Here is a 6,000-nt window from a genome sequence, read left to right on the forward strand (position 1 = left end):
CTCAGTACTGCCCCTCCGACAGTGCAGGGCTCTCACAGTACTGCCCCTCCGACAGTGCGGCGCTCCCTCAGTACTGCCCCTCCGACAGTGCGGCGCTCCCTCAGTACTGCCCCTCCGACAGTGCGGCGCTCCCTCAGTACTGCCCCTCCGACAGTGCGGCGCTCCCTCAGTACTGCCCCTCCGACAGTGCAGCACTCCCTCAGTACTGCTCCTCCGACAGTGCAGCGCTCCCTCAGTACTGGCACCGGGGAGTGTGGGCCTGGATTATCGGGCTCGAGTCCTAGAGTATATACATCTACCTCCGACATTGCAGCACTCCCTCAGTACTGGCACCAGGGAGTCTGGGCCTGGCTTATCGGGCTCGAGTCCTAGAGTATATACATCTACCTCCGACAGTGCAGCGCTCCCTCAGTACTGGCACCGGGGAGTGTGGGCCTGGATTATGGGGCTCGAGTCCTAGAGTATATACATCTACCTCCGACAGTGCAGCGCTCCCTCAGTACTGGCACCGGGGAGTGTGGGCCTGGATTATGGGGCTCGAGTCCTAGAGTATATACATCTACCTCCGACAGTGCAGCGCTCCCTCAGTACTGGCACCGGGGAGTGTGGGCCTGGATTATGGGGCTCGAGTCCTAGAGTATATACATCTACCTCCGACAGTGCTGCGCTCCCTCAGTAATGGCACCGGGGAGTGTGGGCCTGGATTATGGGGCTCGAGTCCTAGAGTATATACATCTACCTCCGACAGTGCAGCACTCCCTCAGTACTGACACCGGGGAGTGTGGGCCTGGATTATGGGGCTCAAGTCCTGGAGTGGGCCTCGAACACACAACCCTTCTGACCCTGAGGGGAGAGACTCTGAGCAATGCTTACATTTACAGTTATATCGGCGACGAGGGGGGAGTTCTCCCTGGTGTCCTGGGGCCAATATTTATCCCTCAATCAACATCACTAAAAAATAAAGGTCGTTATCACGTTGCTGTTTGTGGGAGCTTGCTGTGCGCAAATTAGCTGCCGCGTTTCCTACATTACAACAGTGAGTACACTTCAAAAAAAGTACTTTATTGGCTATGAAGAGCTTTGGGAAGTCCTGAGGTGGTGAAATGCAAGTCTTTTTTTAAATCTTTCTTTCTCTCCTTTTAAAGGGGGCATCAACCTACTTAATTTATTTTGCCTATTTTTTTAAAAAAGTCCCACCCCCCAGGAAAAAAGGCAAAGTCAGTTTTCAGCCCAAAAATACATTACACTTCCTGCTCTGGCTGCTTCCGGGTTGGAATTTCTGCTTCCGGCCTGAAGTTTCACTTCCTGCTGTCCCACAATGCAACGTGCCCTGAGGGCAGTGGGCGGGGCCGTGTGGAGCCGCTCTGCGCCTGCGCGGACCCGGCTGTTGGCGCGATCGAGCCTTTTCCCAGCCGCAAGGCAGTCTGGGGCGGGCCGGCCGCCATTGCAGCTGGGTGTGGCCTCCTGGGTCCATCCCACAGCAGGGTGGGCCTAACTCCGGCAATTCACAGAGAATTACTGTCAAAACAGCTGGTGTTTGAGTCCCAGTCTCATTCACATTTCAAATACAAGCATATTAATGGGAAAGTAAGCTGCCAGGTGGACGCAAAGAGGCTGCAGAGAGATATAAATAACAACAGAAAATGCTGGAAAGACTCAGCAGGCATGGCAACATCCGTGGAGAGAGAAATAGAGTCAACGTTTCAGGTCGAAACCCTTCGTCAGGACTGAGAAAGCACAGGAAATGAAGTTTGGGAGCTGGGAAATGGGGATGAGCGAACAAAAGAGAAGCGAAGAGACATGAAGAGGTATTCAAAACCAGACGAGATGGTGAGGGGACTAGTGGAGACAAAAGACGGCTCTAGATTCGGTGTGAAATGCGCCGGCAGAATGGGAGACAGCTGCCATGTGGGAGAGAGAAAAAGGGGGGGGAAAGGGCCAAAACAAAGGTGTGGATAAAAAATATCAAACACGAGAAGGGAAACTGAAAGTAATGAAGATGAACAAGGTTGAAGAGCTAAACGGAGATCCCGTCGAAGAGAAGAGCAGAACTTCTTCAAGGTAGGCATTCTTAGAAGAGGTAATTGCAGAGAGATATAGACAGGTTGACTGAGTGGGCAAGAACATGGCAAATGGAATACAATGTGGGGAAGAGTGAAGTTATCCATTTTTGAGTCATAGAGTTATACAGCACAGAAAGAGGCCCTTCGGCCCGTCGTGTCCGCGCCGGCCATCAAGCCCTGTCTAATCTAATCCCATTTTCCAGCACTTGGTCCGTAGCCTTGTATGCTATGACATTTCAAGTGCTCATCCAAATGCTTCTTGAATGTTGTGAGGGTTCCTGCCTCTACCACCCTTTCAGGCAGTGAGTTCCAGATTCCAAACACCCTCTGGGTGAAAAAGTTTTTTCCTCAAATCCCCTCTAACCCTCCTGCCCCTTACCTTGAATCTATGCCCCCTTGTTATTGACCCCTCTACTAAGGGGAAAAGTTCCTTTCTATCTACCCTATCTATGCCCCTCATAATTTTGTATACCTCAATCAGGTCCCCCCTCAGCCTTCTCTGCTCCAAGGAAAACAACCCCAGTCTGTCCAGTCTTTCTTCATAGCTGAAGCGCTCCAGCCCAGGTAACATCCTGGTGAATCTCCTCTGCACCCTCTCTAATGCAATCACATCCCTCTTATAGTGTGGCGACCAGAACTGCACACAGTATTCCAGCTGTGGCCTTACCAGCGTTTTGTACAGCTCCATCATAACCTCCCTGCTCTTATATTCTATGCCTCGGCTAATGAAGGCAAGTATCCCATATGCCTTTTTAACCACCTTATCCACCTGTTCTGCTGCCTTCAGGGATCTATGTACATGCACACCAAGGTCCCTCTGATCCTCTGTCTTTCCTAGGGTCTTACCATTCATTGTGTATTCCCTTGCCTTGTTAGTCCGTCCAAAATGCATCACCTCACACTTTTCAGGGTTAAATTCCATTTGCCACTGTTCCGCCCATCTGACCAACCCATCTATATCGTCCTGTATCCTGAGGCTTCCCGCCTCGCCATTTACCACCCCACCAATTTTCGTGTCATCTGCGAACTTACTGATCATACCTTTTACATTCACATCCAAATCATTAATGTGGACCACAAACAGCAAGGGACCCAGCACCGATCCCTGCGGTACCCCACTGGACACAGGCTTCCAGTCACAAAAACAACCTTCGACCATCACCCTCTGCCTTCTGCCACTAAGCCAGTTTAGGATCCAACGTGCCAAGGCACCCTGGATCCCATGGGCTCTTACCTTCCTGACCAGTCTCCTATGTGGGACTTTATCAAAAGCCTTACTGAAATCCATGTAAACCACATCCACTGCACTACCCTCATCCACACATCTCGTCACCCCCTTGAAAAATTCAATCAAATTGGTCAGACATGATCTTCCCTTGACAAAGCCATGCTGCCTCTCCAAGTGGAGACCAATTCTGTCCCTCAGAATTTTTTCCGATAATTTCCCTACCACTTTTGGTAGGAAAAACACAAAAAGCAGAATATTTTTTTGAATGGCAAGAGATTGGGAAATGTTTGCACTCAAAGGGACCTGGGTGTCCCTGTACACGAATCACTGAAAGTTAACATGCAGGTACAGCAAGCAATTAGGAAAGCAAATGGTATGTTAGCTTTTGTCACAAAGGGATTAGAGTATAAGAGTAAAGAAGTCTTACTACAATTATTCAGGGCCCTGGTGAGACCACACCTGGAGTATTGTGTACAGTTCTGGTCTTCTTACCTAAGGAAAGACATACTTGCCATAGAGGGAGTGCACCGAAGGTTCACCAGACTGGTTCCTAGGATGGGAAGGGGGGAGTTGTCCTGGAATCTTTGTTTGGAACTCTTTCACAAATGGCAATTGATGCTGGGTCATTTGTTAATTTTAAATCGGAGATTGATAGCTTTTTGTTAACCAAAGGTATTAAGGGACATGGGACAAAGGCAGGTATATGAAGTTAGGTTGTCGAGCAGTCATGATCTCATTGAATGGCAGAACAGGCTCAAGGGGCTGAATGGCCTCCTCCTGTTCTTAAGTTCCTTTTCCTATGTAATCTGTTTTTTTGTTATGTTTATTGAGGGATAAATATTGGCCCCAGGGATAACTCCCCCTGCCCTTCTTTGAAATAGTGCCATGGGATCTATTACGGCCTCCCAAGGAAGATGAGGCCTCAGCTTAAAGCCTTGACATTCAAAGGCATTACCATCGCTGAATCCCCCACTATCAACATCCTGGGGGTCACCATTGATCAGAAACTGAACTGGACCAGCCACATAAATACTGTGGCTACAAGAGCAGGCCAGAGGCTGGGAATTCTGCGGCGAGTGTCTCACCTCCTGACTCCCCAAAGCCTTTCCACCATCTACAAGGCACAAGTCAGGAGTGTGATGGAATACTCTCCACTTGCCTGGATGAGTGCAGCTCCAACAACACTCAAGAAGCTCGACACCATCCAGGACAAAGCAGCCCGCTTGATTGGCACCCCATCCACCACCTTCAACATTCACTCCCTCCACCACCGGCGCACCGTGGCTGCAGTGTGGACCATCTACAAGATGCACTGCAGCAACTCGCCAAGGCTTCTTCGGCAGCACCTTCCAAACCCGCGACCTCTTCCACCTAGAAGGACAAGGGCAGCAGACGCATGGGAACATCACCACCTACAAGTTCCCCTCCAAGCCACACACCATCCTGACTTGGACCTGTATCGCCGTTCCTTCACTGTCGCTGGGCCAAAATCCTGGAACTCCCTTCCTAACAGCATTGTGGGTGTACCTACACCATATGGACTGCAGCGGTTCAAGAAGGCGGCTCACCACCATCTTCTCAAGGGGCAATTAGGGATGGGCACTAAATGCAGGCCTAGCCAGCCAGCGACGCCCACATCCCATCAATGAATAAAATAATAATGGCACCTCCGCCAGTGCAGCTCTCCCTCAGTACTGCACTGGAGCATCAGCCTAGATTTTGTGCTCTCCAGTCTCTGGAGTGACCTTCTGACTCAGAGGCGAGGGCGCCACCCACTGAGCCACAGCTGATACTGCTGGCACCTTCCCGTGCAAGCGCAGGAGATGTAACACCTGCCCCTATACCTCCCCCCTTCCCACTGTCCAGGGCCCCAAACACCCCTTCCAGGTGAAACAGCGATTTACTTCTACTTCTCGCAATCTAGTATACTGTATTCGCTGCTCACGATGCGGTCTCCTCTACATTGGGGAGACCAAACGCAGATTGGGTGACCGCTTTGCGGAACACCTCCGTTCAGTCCGTAAGGGTGACCCCGAGCTTCCGGTCGCCTGTCATTTTAATTCACCGCTCCATTCCCACTCGGACCTCACCGTCCTTGGCCTCTTGTATTGTTCCGCGGAAGCTCAACGTAAACTCGAGGAACAGCACCTCATCTTCCGATTAGGCAGTCTGCAGCCTTCCGGACTCAATATCGAGTTCAACAATTTCAGATCATAACCTCGGCCCCCATTTCATTTTCTCTTGTAATTTTTCCACTCCTTTCCCCCCCCCCTTTTCCTTTTGTTTCCCTCTCACACCTGGTAGCTATCTTTTGCCCTGCCAGCACACTTTACACCTAATCCCAGCCTATTACCATCTCGTCTAGCTTCTAATCTCTTTTACTTCTTTTGTTTCTTTTATTCTTTTGTCCGATCGCAGCCCTGCCTTCGATCTAGTTTCTTTTCTTTCCAGTTTTGAAGAAGGGTCAAACCCGAAACGTCAACTCAAATTTCTCTCCACGGATGTTGCCTGACCTGCTGAGTTTTTCCAGCATTTTCTGTTGTTATTTCGGATTTCCAACATCTGCAGTATTTTGCTATCGTACTGCTGTGGAGGTGGTTGGACCTGATCTTCCAGAAGAATAGCTCCCTTTATAGGCTTTCCTATTGCAGGTTTCACAGTGTTTCCCAGGGTTAGTCACGTGATGTGCTGGTTTATGGGGACAGGCGC

The sequence above is a fragment of the Somniosus microcephalus genome, unplaced genomic scaffold (genome assembly GCF_052327205.1).
Source record: "Somniosus microcephalus isolate GS21.2 unplaced genomic scaffold, FLI_Smic_1.0 unresolved_chr9, whole genome shotgun sequence".
Taxonomy (NCBI): domain Eukaryota; kingdom Metazoa; phylum Chordata; class Chondrichthyes; order Squaliformes; family Somniosidae; genus Somniosus; species Somniosus microcephalus.